This window comes from Portunus trituberculatus, chromosome 29 (assembly GCF_017591435.1).
Source record: "Portunus trituberculatus isolate SZX2019 chromosome 29, ASM1759143v1, whole genome shotgun sequence".
NCBI classification, from domain to species: Eukaryota; Metazoa; Arthropoda; class Malacostraca; order Decapoda; family Portunidae; genus Portunus; species Portunus trituberculatus.
The window spans coordinates 11149184-11164615 of record NC_059283.1 but is presented as its reverse complement, the minus strand read 5'-3'; the positions used below and the strand labels follow the sequence as shown (position 1 = coordinate 11164615).

The following is a 15432-nucleotide window of genomic DNA, read 5'->3' as shown; positions in this document are numbered from 1 at the left end:
TTAAGTGTCCCTTGATTAAATTACTCTCTCTCTCTCTCTCTCTCTCTCTCTCTCTCTCTCTCTCTCTCTCTCTCTCTCTCTCTCTCTCTCTCTGTATCAACTTCACCATGTTTTATCGCCATCCATTTGCATACATAGCCAACAGATACGTATGATAATGAGATGAACTTCTTGGTGATAGTATTATACATGGACGAGGTGGAAACATACGCGTGAAAACTGAATGCGCGCGTACTTGCAGAAACCCAGAACAAAAAAATAAAATACTTGAATAGATAGATGCAAATAAACACAAGAGTGGAGAGGTCGCTACACTACAGAAATATTACCACACCTACGGAAAAAGAAAAATCAGTGCGACGTATCAGAAGAGAAATCAGCACATGAACCGAGGAAAAAAGAACGTGTTAGGGAAAATCATGGGGAAAAAAGGGGGAAAAAAGAGTAGACGTGTTAACAGGGAGTGCAGAAATTCGCGTATTATGCAACGAAAAAAACCGACAGAGAATCAATACGAAAAAGAGAGAGAGAGAGAGAGAGAGAGAGAGAGAGAGAGAGAGAGAGAGAGAGAGAGAGAGAGAGAGAGAGAGAGAGAGAGAGAGAGAGAGAGAGAGAGAGAGAGAGAGAGAGAGAGAGAGAGAGAGAGAGAGAGAGAGAGAGAGAGAGAGAGAGAGAGAGAGAGAGAGAGAGAGAGAGAGAGAGAGAGAGAGAGAGAGAGAGACCATGACATTTATAAAGGCAGGGAGAAAGAAAGAAAATGAATAAAGAAAGGAAAGAAAGAAATGACGAACGAATAAAAGAGATAGAGAGAAAGAGCGAGAGAGAGAGAGAGAGAGAGAGAGAGAGAGAGAGAGAGAGAGAGAGAGAGAGAGAGAGAGAATATACATAACAAAAAAAAACAAAGATCTATAAAAGACACCTGTATTCCAATAACTCCACACCACTAATGTTTTGCTAATGTTTTTCCGAGGTCACAAATTAACCTAACCACATTGCGATACCTACCGATTGTGTTGCGCCCTCCATCCATCCACCTCTCACCCACCTGGCTCGATGAATGGCGGGGAGGAGCATAACCAAGCATCAAGTATTTATCCCATCACTCTCACGGTAATCTAAATCTAATATGATTATATACTTATCTTATCAACGGTAAGTAAACGGAAGTGATTTGCTATAACCCACTGATTATATATTCATCCCATCACCAATAGTCTAAATTATGTAACTACGGGATTATATATTTATTCTTTTACCAATAAGCTGATCTGAGTTATAGATTTATGCTTATATACATGTCTTTAATAAAATACAGTGAAAATTAAAGATGTATGATTTCTAAATATAAATATTGTCACTACATAACAATTTTATTAATAAGCTAAGATACTTTTATGCACATATTTCATTCTAATCACTTAAATAGTTCAGTGACCTTAGCAAGACAAAAACGCATTCATATTCTTTCATCTATTCTATCTCTGTGCTTTCAATGTTAACGTTTCACTAAAAGGATTTCTTCTATAATCCTATAAAACTCTTTTCAAATCTACTTTCGCACTGTGTCTTAAATAAATCTGTCAGAAAAGCAACAAAAAATCACCTCTTCTAAGCTCAGTCAACCTAAGAGTTTCCTAAATGATAACCTTTCCATACAAGACATTTTTCTTCAACGATACCATATTCTTTTAAAACTCATCTTCATTCTGGCGCCTTACATCGTTCACCCAGCTCAGAAACAGGAACCATAAAAACACCTTAACTATTTTCCAAGGCCACAGAAATGATTAGCGGGATTTTCAAGTGTTTCTCCAGTTAATGATATATAAATCTTGTCACTCTGCCTCTACAACCGTAAGAACACCTTAAAAACCTCTTGTAAATTAGAAAAAATCCCTTTGAAACAGTCTTGAGAATACGAGCTCACCGTCTATTTTTTTCGCATATTATATCTTAGAGTTCAAAACATTACCAAGAGAAGGCTAGAGAGACAAAGGGTTATCATTAACAGAAACTGCTTTTGCATGCGTGACACAAGAGAGTGGTCGTTTTAAGCTTAACATCACGATTCCTATTTGCAATCCACTGTGATCTTCTTTCTTATGCATGTAGAGATCAAATAAATTAAAAAAAATCAAGTGCATTATTTTAGCATCTAAGCTTCACGTAGTTCATTTTATCCTTATGTATTTTTTTATCAGTTTAGCCAATATCACTTCACAGCCTCGTTTTGCCGCGTATGGAGGCATGCACTTAGCGTTATGCTCAGAATAAAGAGGCCAATACTGAGAGAGAGAGCGAGAGAGAGAGAGAGAGAGAGAGAGAGAGAGAGAGAGAGAGAGAGAGAGAGAGAGAGAGAGAGAGAGAGAGAGAGAGAGAGAGAGAGAGAGAGAGAGAGAGAGAGAGAGAGAGAGAGAGAGAGTTTAAAGAAGCTAGAAATGTTTTGTAATTATGTAAATATTTCTGTTTCAACGGTTTTAATGGATGAGAGAGAGAGAGAGAGAGAGAGAGAGAGAGAGAGAGAGAGAGAGAGAGAGAGAGTAATGCTATACACACCCTCTCTACCAGCAAGGGTCAATGTTGGCTAAGGGATCCGACCCAGGCTTCCTTAGATCCTGATGGGAGCCCTGAGCCCTTGAGACGCGCCTAACACACACACACACACACACACACACACACACACACACACACACACACACACACACACACACACACACACACACACACACACACACACACACACACACACACACACAGAGAGAGAGAGAGAGAGAGAGAGAGAGAGAGAGAGAGAGAGAGAGAGAGAGAGAGAGAGAGAGAGAGAGAGAGAGAGAGAGAGAGAGAGAGAGAAACACTAGATTAAGTTTCGTATGTACAACTAGGAATACACACACACACACACACACACACACACACACACACACACACACACACACACACACACACACACACACACACACACACACCACCACCACCACCATCACCACCACCACCACCGCCACCATCATCCACAAAGTCTATGCTAATACGAACCTTACAATTCTGTCTAGTTCGACCTTAATTTGCCACACTACTCCCACGCCCCAAAGCACAGGAAGGACGAACCGCAGCACACAACACAGGTCTTGACTCCCGCAGTGTTTCTAAGTCACAGTGCGTTGATGTAGCAGAAGTCTCGCTTGGAAAAAATGTACAGCCTTTCCAGCAGCTTGTGTATTAAATGGCGTCTCATTCCGTGTGGTAGATTGCGAGTAGTGTGTTACTTGTGATTTTTCATCTTATAGTAGTGGGAGAAAGATGGAAGTGAAGTTGTACGTGGTGGTGGTAGAGGTGGAGGTATAGGTGGAGGTAGTAGTAGTAGAGGTAGTAGTAGTAGTAGTAGTAGTAGTAGTAGTAGTAGTAGTAGTAGTAGTAGTAGTGTAGTAGTAGTAGTTCCGGTAGTAGTAGTAATCATCACTATTAATGTTAGCACACCGTTTATGTTATCAAGAGGTTACAAATCACTCATAATCACTCATTCAACTCAACCTTATCAGCGCTATTCTGGATAACAACAGAATATCACACAACGCTTACATGCATTTCAGTTATCAATGACATGGAAAAACTCATCAAATCAGTAAATATTTCAAGACACGTATCCTTAAAATTTAGACGATCCTATTGTCACTGTTTTAGCCTCTTTTAACCAGTATTACTATGAACTTGCACAAAAATCTCAGCAGAAAACTACGGAACACAGAAAGGAGGCGGTGAAACAAATGCAAAGACCCGCAATGGCTTTTGAAGGAGCCGCGTATATGCAATAATACTGAAGGAACTCGAGAAAAAAAAAATCAGAAATATAGGACAGTGACGCAGTAAAAGTCCCGTCCACTGCTCGCCAGGACTTTGTGACGCTGTGAGAGAAATACTAGAACTGCGCCTGCCGTGGTGTCGTTCCCTGCTCAAGTTCCTTATTCACGGGATTTTCAACACCACTGGCTGACTAAGCTTTTTATTTCGTCCTTTTTCCCCCAAGCCAACAGACAAATCATTGCCTACTTTTATCGTGTTCCCCGCCACGAATATCCCTCGGACGTGTGAATAGTGAGAAAAGATAGGGAGATGAAGATTTAGATAGAGAAAGAGTGATATTTTTACTTGCCTTCTACGTCTCGCCATTACCGAAAGAGGTGATGGAAAAACAGAGAGTAATCGAGTGAATATGGAGAAAAGATAGGAAGAGAGAGGAATAGCTATATTTTTAGTTCACATTCTCTCTCTCTCTCTCTCTCTCTCTCTCTCTCTCTCTCTCTCTCTCTCTCTCTCTCTCTCTCTCTCTCTCTCTCTCTCTCTCTCTCTCTCTCTCTCTCTCTCTCTCCGTCTCACAATGACAGTCTCTTGGGAGGAAATAGAACGAAAGAGACGAGATGGAAACCTGAGAAGAAGAAAACATAGAAAACATAGAAAAAGAGTAAAATTTTGAGTCCATTTGGTCTCTATGTTCCTTAAAGCCAAATGGAAAGGAAAGATATGTAGCAGAAAGAAAGAGAAAAGAATATTCTTAGTCCGCTTGGCTTCTACGTTCCTCTTAAGTGGTAAGAAAAAGTGAAAAGACAGGTAAAAACTATCATATTCCTAAGCCATTTTCTCTCTCACGTAAGGAAAGAAAGAGAGACGCTAAGTAAGGACGAAGGTGAATAAGATAGTAAGGAAAGAAAAAAAATGTGGAAATAAGAAGCTATGACTTCACTTGATATCTTCACCAAAAAGAACATCCAAAGAGAAATGATACGGTGAAAAAATGAACTAAAATATCGTCAACGGCCTTAATCAGTGACCTAAAAAGGATTCTTAATATAGGAAGTCACAATTTCACTTGATACTTTTGCCAACAATAACATCCTTCCGGTGACGAGAGAGATAATATACAGTGGGATAAAACATAAGATAAGGTACATGTTTCCTAGCCTTGATTCTTTACTCCTTAATCTGTGACCTAAAAGAAAAAATGTGAATGTAAGAACTCGTGATGTAACTCGATATCTTCAAGAAAACGCAAAAAATGAGGAAAAACTAAGAGAAAAAATACAAAAGATTCATATTTTACAGTTTCTACCTAATCCGTGACGTAAAGATTGTGAAGATAGAAAGCCACAATTTCACTGCATATTCTCCCTCAAGCAGATCATCCCACGAGTAAATAGAGAAAGACATAGAGCAAAAAATTCTCCACGTTCTTAATCCACGTCCTACATTTGTCTCTAGTTCAATGCAGTATAATCTAATCACATAAGAGATCACTGGATTACCATTTACCCTCAGCGCTGGTGCAGGCTTTCTTCTCCCTCCACGTATGGGTTGAGGACACCACTGACGCACCAAACCTTCACAATCATATAGACACACCAGCCGTGAAACTCCCAGATGAAAGAGCAGCAGTGTGCCCCTCGCCCTGGTTTTTAATGTGTTTTTGATCGGATGCAAGATTAATGTGCAAGAGCGAGAGAGAGAGAGAGAGACAGAGAGAGAGAGAGAGAGAGAGAGAGAGAGAGAGAGAGAGAGAGAGAGAGAGAGAGAGAGAGAGAGAGAGAGAGAGAGAGAGAGAGAACAGGGGGGAGAGAATTTAGAAAGTTTACCTGCAGACAAAATGGGTGGCTCTGTGTGTGTGTGTGTGTGTGTGTGTGTGTGTGTGTGTGTGTGTGTGTGTGTGTGTGTGTGTGTGTGTGTGGCAGGCAATCTTCCACTACCAACAGATCAGCGTTTCTCACCTGGGACACAAACACACACACACACACACACCCACACCCACACACACACACACACACACACACACACACACACACACACACACACACACACACACACACACACACACACACACACACACACACACACACACACTTTCTATACAAACTTCGCTACAAAATCGTCCTTAACTTCCACCATATTTTCATTTCCTGGGAACGAACGCATCCTTCTTGTACGCGGGAGAGGCGAAGGAAAATAACAGGAACAATAACACAGAAAAGTTTGCGACACCAAGTTAACCCAAAAGAACAAAATCTACATCTACAAATGCACATACACACCAATCACTGAGACACTCACTGAGAGCAATATAAAACAATGTCGAGAGTGGTCTAATTTCTCGCCGCGTTCTCACGGCTCAACAACCATCGAAATCTCCATTAAAGGTCCGACAAGAGACAGCGCGGCACGGCTTCACGGCCCACCTGATAGACACTGCCACCACTATTGCTTGCTGCTTCGACCTGCCCTCACCTCTCCCGCCCAGAGTGTCGTACCGCACTAACAGCGTGACACTCCACCGCTGCCAGTGCCTTGCCTAGAAGCTCATTGGTGCCCTGAGACGCCTATCAAGTGGTGGTGGTGATGGGTAACAGTGGTAGGTAGTGAAATGTGGTACACAATCCCCGTAGAGTTTAGTGTGTCTGGCAGCTTCTATAGTAGGCTGGGCTAGGTGGCCTCACGCACAAACTCACACACTCAGTCCTCGCCGCACCTGCCACTTGGAAGGGTAATGCTTCCTGAGGCGCCGCGCACTGCCACTCCGGCACGCACTTACTGAGCACTGCCCCACCAGGCACGACGTGTGTGTGTGTGTGTGTGTGTGTGTGTGTGTGTGTGTGTGTGTGTGTGTGTGTGTGTGTGTGTGTGTGTGTGTGTGTGTGTGTGTGTGTGTGTGTGTGTGTGTGTGTGTGTGTGTGTGTGTGTGTGTGTGTAAATATCTTTCTGTCTGTCGGTCTGTCTTTCTTTCTTTCTTTCATGCTTTCATTCTTTCTTTCTTTCTTTCTTTCTTTCTTTCTCTCTCTCTCTCTCTCTCTCTCTCTCTCTCTCTCTCTCTCTCTCTCTCTCTCTCTCTCTCTCTCTCTCTCTCTCTCTCTCTCTCTCTCCATCTACTTATCAGACCATCTATCTATCTATGTATCTTTCTATCTATTTGTCTGTCTATCTATCTCTCTTTTACGTACTGCAACAAACCAGCAGGCCTAATAGTGGCGCTCCAAGTAACATACACACGTACATACATCCACATAACGTCAATACCCATAAATTTACCTGATCTTCTTTTAAAGCTCCCTGGTGACTCAGCGCTCGCAATCTGATTACCGAGTTTATTCCATTTATCTACCTTTCCATTTCAGATACAATGTTTTCTCTATCTCTTTACAATCTAACTATGTGAAGCTTCAACTCGACACTTCTAGTCATATTCCAGATTACTAACTCTACGTGTTTTGTTTTGCATCAGCTTTGTTATATCACTTAATCCATCAGAATACCTCTCTCAGATTCTCTCTTTACCTCCACCTCTCGAGCCAATACTAATTCAAAAGGTCTATTCTGTTTTCTCTGTTGTGATGATTATTTCGCATCACTTGTATGATAAATCTCTTCTTTCCTCTCTTCTCTTATTAATAGATCTAAGGCTCTTCTATAAAGGGAATTGTACAGCATAGTCTTGATGAGGTCTGGCTAATGACAAACGTAACTTTAATAATACTTTCAGGTTTCTACTTCTAACGGTCATAAAGGTGAATCCTGATACACTGCTACCTTATTTCTTGCGGCAATATATTGTTTTTCCTGGCGGGAACTTGAGCTAACTGTAACTCTTAAATCGTATTTGCTCTCCTTTATTATGAAAAAAAATGTTTTGAGGTTTTCCTTCATCTAGGCTAAATAATTTCCTTTTGATAATACTGCATAGCTTTTGGTGTTAATCCGTCCATTTGTTCATCTTATCTATAAGACTGTCTGCAGGGCGACTGCATCAGATTCCCATCTAATCAAATAACCGAGCAATGTTCGTGTTCTGTAAACTTACTAATGGCACTATTTATTCAAACTACTAATTTGATTACCTTAATGAATATACAAAAATAATAGTGGCCTTTCAACTTATTCCTGTGGTACCCCACTAATTAATTGTCCACACTCGAATCTGGAGCTATTAATTGTACCTCTGTTGTCTGTGGTTCAGCCATGACTTGAACCCTCCCATCCATCCCAAACACCGTAATCCCGTGCAGGACTCCAGGAGTCTTTGAGGGAACATCTCATTAAGAGCCTTATTCGAGTCAAGGTATATTGCCATAGTTACCTCCATTATCTGCTGCTTCACAGACAAGTTGCTTCAACAAAGTCATTAGACATGACTTCCATTTCGTTAGGCGAGACCTGCTCTATGCTCCAAGATTTTCATGTTGCCTTGTTAGAAACATCAAGATCAACGAAGGTGAGGACGACAACAACAACAACAACAACAACAAGGACGACGACGACGATGACGACGACGACAACAACAATGGCAATGACAGTGGTGAGGACTAGTGTAAAAAAAAAAATGACAATATCAACAAAAAATGATAATGACAGCGGTGAGATGATAATGAAAATGAGAAAAGCAGTAGAACAAACACAACAACAACAACAACAACAACAACAACAAGCTCCCCCCCCCACCACCACCACCGCCACCAAACCCAGTAAAAGAACAAAAGGGGTGGCATTAAAATCTGGGGCATTGACAAGCCGACATTTTTTCCACATCCAGCATTAATGTGCGCATGATGGGGGAAAAATGTGGAGCCTTTCATCGCCGTGTGTAGCACTAATCCCTCCCGCAGCAGGAAGTCCTTCCCACGCCGGCTTAGGGCACGCTTGCAGGGATTTATTGGCAAGAGTTGGAGTGTGCGTGATACAATTTCAATGTCTTGTCCAGCGGGATTATATATGATGAATATGAGGTTAGTGGGACTTTCTATTTCTCTCACAATGTGTCACCTGTATTACTGTGCACAGGTGACTCCTTGCTGCCGGGTTAACACTAGCTACAGTAAAGGACGTGACTCCATTCTCACTCGTGGTGAATACAAGGTTAGTGGTTCTCTATTAATCTCAATATTTCACTGGTATTACTGCCCACAGGTGACTCCTTGCCAGGTTAATAGATAGGTTACTGTCAGGTTAGCACTAGGCACAGGAAAGGACGTGACTCCATTCTCCCTTATGATGAATACGGAGTTAGTGGTTCTTTCTCTTTGCCAATATTTCACAGGTGACTCTTTACTACCATGGTTAACAGTTAGACAATAGACCTGCTTAACACTGGATAGAGTATACCTGATTCTATTCTGGTTTAGACTGTATATATTCCTTTTTTTATGTAGGAGAGAGAGCCAGCCAAGGGCAAAAAATATTTAAAAACCCACTTAGGTACTGTTTCTCTACAAGACAGAAAAGCGTTATCTTAAATTAGGGACCAAATGTTTTGATACCTCCCTCTTAAAAGAAGACAAGTCGCAGGAAGGCGGAAATAAAGAAGCAGGTAGAGAGTTCCAGAGTTTACCAGCGAAAGGTATGAATGATTGAGAGCACTGGTTAACTCTTGCATTAGAAAGCTGGACAGAATAGGGATGAGAGGAAGAAGAAAATCTTGTGTATCGAGGCCGCAGGAGGACAGGAGGTATGCAGTTAGCAAGATCACTAGAACAGTTAGCATGAAAATAGCGATAAAACATAGTAAGAGATGCAACATTTCAGCGGTGAGAAAGAGGCTGAAGACAGTTAGCCAGAGGAGGGGAGTTGATGAGACGAAATGACAAGAACAAGATTAGTTTCTATCCATCTATCTTTCAGTATTTCACAGGTGATTCATAACTGCCGTGGTTAACACTACGTAAGATTCAGTGAAGGTTGTTGTCACCGAGTCTGTGGATTTGTAAATGAGAGACTACGATTCACTCTATTTTTCCCCCAATACTTCTACTTTTACTACAATGAACACGGGAGACTACCAAGTTAACAGCATAAAGCAGCTATCATTGTCACCTTAGAATGTGTAATGATGAGCGTGAGACTAGTGTTTCTATTTCCCTCTCACTATCTCATGGGTGACATTGCGCTCAGATGACTTGTGACTGCCAGAGAAAAAGACAGGTGGGTACAGCGAGGTGGTTCTATTGTGAGGTTAGCACTTTCCTTTAACGCATTTCATCAGTAATTGTGTGAGGTGGTGTGTGGTTATTGGCAAGCTAATAGAGAGGCACGAATGGACTGAAAGAGATCATTTCGTTATTTCTGATTGCGGTATTACGCGTGTGTGTGTGTGTGTGTGTGTGTGTGTGTGTGTGTGTGTGTGTGTGTGTGTGTGTGTGTGTGTGTGTGTGTGTGTGTGTGTGTGTGTGTGTGTGTGTGTGTGTGTGTGTGTGTTTTATGAATAGGAAAGATGACCAAGGGCAACAAAAATAAAAAGAAAAGGCCACTTGATTGCCAGTTCTGATGAATTAAGAGAGTTAGAGAAAATCTTGGACAAATTTCTAGAAACATTTGTCGCAGAGAGAGAGAGAGAGAGAGAGAGAGAGAGAGAGAGAGAGAGAGAGAGAGAGAGAGAGAGAGAGAGAGAGAGAGAGAGAGAGAGAGAGAGAGAGTGTGTGTGTGTGTGTGTGTGTGTGTGTGTGTGTGTGTGTGTGTGTGTGTGTGTGTGTGTGTGTGTGTGTGTGTGTGTGTGTGTGTGTGTGTGTGTGTGTGTGTGTGTGTGTGTGTGTGTGTGTGTGTGTGTGTGTGTGTGTGTGTGTGTGTGTGTGTGTGTGTGTGTGTGTGTGTGTGTGTGTGTGTGTGTGTGTGTGTGTGTTACCGCTCGTTATAATTGAGGTGATGTGTTCAGGTGGCTCAGGTTAACAGGTACACGATGAACGATATTCCCATCCTCATCTCTCATTGTGGTGGAGTGAACGTGGTCAATATTTTTACCACTCGTAATACACCAGTAATTACTTCCTGTCCAGGAATCGCGCCATTGCCAGGTTAATGGTGCACTCCGACAGGTGAATACACTTTTATGGATATTTCGTTCTCATTTTGTGGTAAGAGATTGTTATTTCACTCAGGATGAAGAAATATTGTGCGCAGGTGACTTGCAATTACTGTTTTTTTTTTTTTTTTTTTTTTTTTTTTTTTTACATTACAAGGGCACTGGCCAAGGGAAAACAGTGTTGGAAAAAAAAAAATCCCGCTGGTTGCCAGGCCCTGTTTAGAGGAAAGTAGGAGAAAGAAAAACAAAAAATCTAAAAGGAGGGTCCAGTTAACGTAAGAGGTGTCTTGACACTCCTCTTTTGAAAGAGTTTAAGTCATAGGCAGGTGGAAATACAGACACAGGTAGAGAGTTCCAGAGTTTACCAGTGTAGGGAATGAAGGAGTGAAGATACTGGTTAACTCTTGCATTAGGAAGATGGACAGAATAGGGATGAGAAGAAGTAGAGAGTCTTGTGCAGCGAGGCCGCAGGAGGGGGAAGGCATGCAGTTAGCAAGTTCAGAAGAGCAGACAGCATGAAAACAGCGGTAGAAGACAGATAAAGATGCAACATTGCGGCGGTGACTTAAAGAATCAAGACAGTCAGTTAGAGGAGAAGAGTTGATAAGACGAAAAGCTTTAGATTCCACCTTGTTTAGTAAAGCTGTGTGTGGATCCCCCAGACATGAGAGCCATACTCCATACACGGGCGGATAAGGCCCTTGTACAGAGCAAGCAGCTGGGAGGGAGAGAAAATGGACGAAGACGCCACAGGACACCTAACTTCTTGGAAGCTGATTTAGCAAGAGTAGAGATGTGAAATTTCCAGTTTAGATTTTTAGTGAAGGATAGACCGAGTGTGTTTAATGTAGAGGAGAGGGAAGTTGAGTGTTATTGAAGAAGAGAGGATAGTTGTCTGGAAGGTTATGTCGAGTAGATAGTTGTAGAAATTGAGTTTTGAGGCATTGAACAAAACCAGGTTTTCTCTGCCCCAATCAGAAACAAGTGAAAGATCAGAAGTTAGGCGTCCTATAGCATCTCGCCTTGAGTCATTTAATTGTTGTTGGGTTGGGCGTCTGTTGAACGCTGTTGAATAATGCAAGGTGGTATCATCAGCATAGGAGTGGATAGGGCATTGAGTCAGATTTAGGAGATCATTGATGAATAATAGAAAGAGAGTGGGTGATAGGACAGAACCCTGTGGAACACCACTGTTGATAGTTTTAGGGAAGAACAGTGACCGTCTACTACAGCAGCAATAGAACGATCGGAAAGGAAACTGGAGATGAAGGTACAGAGAGAAGGATAGAATCCGTAGGAGGGTAGTTTAGAAATTAAAGATTTGTGCCAGACTCTATCGAAGGCTTTCGATATGTCAAGGCCGACAGCAAAGGTTTCACCGAAGTCCCTAAAAGAGGATGACCAAGATTCAGTTAGGAAAGTAAGAAGATCACCAGTAGATCTGCCTTTACGGAAACCATACTGGCAATCAGAGAGAAGGTTGTGAGCTGATAGATGCCTCATTATCTTCCTATTAAGGATAGACTCAAAGGCTTTAGAAAGGCAGGAAATCAAAGCTATAGGGCGGTAGTTAGAAGGATTGGAGTGGTCACCTTTTTAGGGACAGGTTGAATGTGAGCAAACTTCCAGCAAGAAGGATAAATAGAAGTAGAGAGACACAGATGAAAGAGTTTGACCAGGCAGTGAGCGAGTTCGGAAGCACAGTTTTGAGAACAACAGGAGGGACTCCATCCGGACCGTAAGCCTTCCGAGAATCAAGGCCAGAGAGGGCCAGGAAAACGTCTTTATAAAGAATTTTAATTTTAGGGATGAAGTAGTCAGAGGGTGGAGGAGTAGGAGGAATATGCCCAGAATCATCCAAAGTTGAGTTGGTAGCAAAGGTTTGAGCGAAGAGTTCAGCTTTAGAAAAGAAGAGACAGCTGTAGAGCCATCTGGATGAAGTAAAGGAGGGAAAGACGAAGAAGTAAAGTTGTTAGAGATATTATTGGCTAGATGCCAGAAATCTCGAGAGGAGTTAGAATTGGAAAGACTTTGACATTTTCTATTGATGAAAGAGTTTTTAGTAAGTTGGAGAATAGATTTGGCATGATTACGGGCAGAAATATATAGGGCATGAGTTTCAGCAGTTGGATGGCTACGGAACCGTTTGTGAGCCGCCTCTATCATTGACAGCACGAGAACAAGCAGAGTTAAACCAAGGCTTTTTAGCTTTAGGGTTAGAGAAAGTATGAGGAATGTATAGCTCCATGCCAGAGATAATCACCTCTGTTATGCGCTCGGCACAAAGAGAAGGATCTCTGACATGAAAACAATAATCATCCCAAGGAAATCAGAATAGTACTGCCTTAGTTCCTCCCACTTAGCAGAGTTAAAATGCCAGAAGCACCTCCGCTTAGGCGGGTCCTGAGGCTGCACTGGAGTGATAGAACAGGTAACGGAAATTAGATTGTGGTCGGAGGAGCCCAACGGAGAGGAAAGTTTAACAGAGTAAGCAGAAGGGTTGGAGGTTAGGAAAAGATCAAGAATGTTGGGCGTGTCTCCAAGGCGGTCAGGAATACGGGTAGGGAACTGCACTAGCTGCTCTAGGTCATGAAGGATAGCAAAGTTGAAGGTTTGTTCACCAGGTTGGTCAGTGAAAGAAGATGAAAGCCAAAGCTGGTGGTGAACATTGAAATCCCTAAAATGGAGATCTCAGCAAAAGGAAAGTGAGATAAGATGTGCTCCACCTTGGAAGTCAAATAGTCAAAGAATTTTACATAGTCAGAGGAATTAGGTGAGAGGTATACAGCACAGATGAATTTAGTTAGAGAGTGACATTGAAGTCTTAGCCAGATGGTAGAAAATTCTGAAGATTCAAGATTGTGGGCACGAGAGCAAGTGGTGTCGTTACGCACGTATGCGCAACATCCAGCTTTGGATTGAAAATGAGGATAGAGCAAGTAGGAGGGAACAGAAAAGGGGCTGCTGTCAGTAGTCACAGACAACTGTGTTTCGGTTAGGAAGAGAAGATGAGGTTTAGTAGAGGAGAGGTGGTGTTCCACAGATTGAAAATTAGAACGAAGGCCACGAATGTTGCAGAAATTGATAGTGAAAGTATTAGATGAAGTGTCAAGACACCCAAGGTCGACAGCAGAGGGGCAGTCCGACCTGGGGACATTTATGGTCCCCTCCCCAGAGGGGGACTCCGAGGCAGGGCGTGGTGAAGCCATTATTAAATTTTGATTTGAAGAGAGTGTAAAAGTGTAAGGTGTTGTAGTGTAGTGTAGGAAGTAGTAGAAGTTGTCTTTAGAGGGCAGGCTGCAGCTGCTCAATTGTATAAATGAGACCACAAAGGGAACCGGGAAGAGAGGACACGGGGAATCACTCAGTCTGCAGCACTGCCTACTGTTACCAGGTGTTCAATACTGAGTGGTTAGTAGGTGATATTGCACAGGTAAAATAAAGCAGGTAAGTGGGGGTGCGATGGGTCTCCAAGCGCACGGGTTCGAATCCTGTCCATGGTCCGAGTGTAGGTTGGGTTTCCTCACTCGGCGCAACGGTTTCCTAGCGGGTGGGCTTTGAGATAGGAGGTACCCTAAACAGTATCCCCTTTAGCCCATGAATTCCCGTGAAAAGCCCACATGGTATAAACAAAAACAAAAAAAAGACGTTAATATTTTCACCCGCAGTACTTAACGAGCAACCAAGATTCATTCAACAGACTCCAGCCAGCGAGCACGTGAAGTTACTCGTGACATCAGTTGCCCCACCGCCTCACACACTTCCTTGCCTCAACTCACCCACTCTTCTTCCCTGATGCGTGAAAACAATGGATCAAGAGAAAAAATAACAAGGAAATATGAATAAGAATGATAAATGATAAGTGCATGAGTCAAAAAATAAGGAGTGTGACTGATGACATGCTACCTGCTCTCTGGCTGGCCCATCTATCTATCATATGCATTCTGTCTACCAACATTCGGCACACTCCCCTTCCAATTAGCAGGCCAACAAATACACTACAAGTTATACAAGTAAAGGTAGGCAGAATAGCAAAACTATTGTATCTACTATTTGATTTATCTCTCCACCTGTTATAGTATTTTTTCCCGTAATGTTGTGTAGTATACGTGGCTCGTAATGGCTATGTAAACCACCACACTGTATTTGGTAATTACATTGTCACCTCTTTTTTTTATGTAAGAGGGGAAAGCTGGCCAAGGTCAACATAAAGAGTGACATATAAAAAGGGCGTACTTAGTTGCCAGTTTTCATGCAGGTCCGTGAGAGCGAGCCAAAAGTTCACATGAGGTTAGTATTTTCTTCCACGATGTTATGCACACTAAACTCGTGATGGTTAAATACACATATACACACAGTAACTGGTAATTCATGTGTCGTTTCTCGCTGTTGTGATGAATGTGATATTAATGTTTTCTTCACATGAAATATCTAATTAAACGCTCGTGTAGTTCTCATCACTGAAAGCGTAACAGGTACTCAGCAACATGTACAGGTATGATATATGAGTGACGGTAGTGTACACAATATTCCATCGGTAACACTGTGTACAGGCGCTTTTTTTTTTTTTTGTACCATGTGGGCTTTTCATGGGAATTTATGGGCTAAAG

At 42.1% G+C, this 15432-nt stretch overlaps 1 protein-coding gene across 1 annotated transcript in view; it reads right to left on the bottom strand.

Annotated features, from left to right (window-relative positions):
• Positions 1-6216, bottom strand: part of LOC123510631 (hemicentin-2-like) — a 245769-nt gene extending 239553 nt beyond the window's left edge. Inside the window, exon 1 of the mRNA XM_045265926.1 lies at positions 6094-6216. The gene's annotated coding sequence lies outside the window, so the exon portion shown is untranslated. The remainder of the gene's footprint in view (positions 1-6093) is intronic.
• Between the last annotated feature and the right edge of the window lie 9216 nt (positions 6217-15432).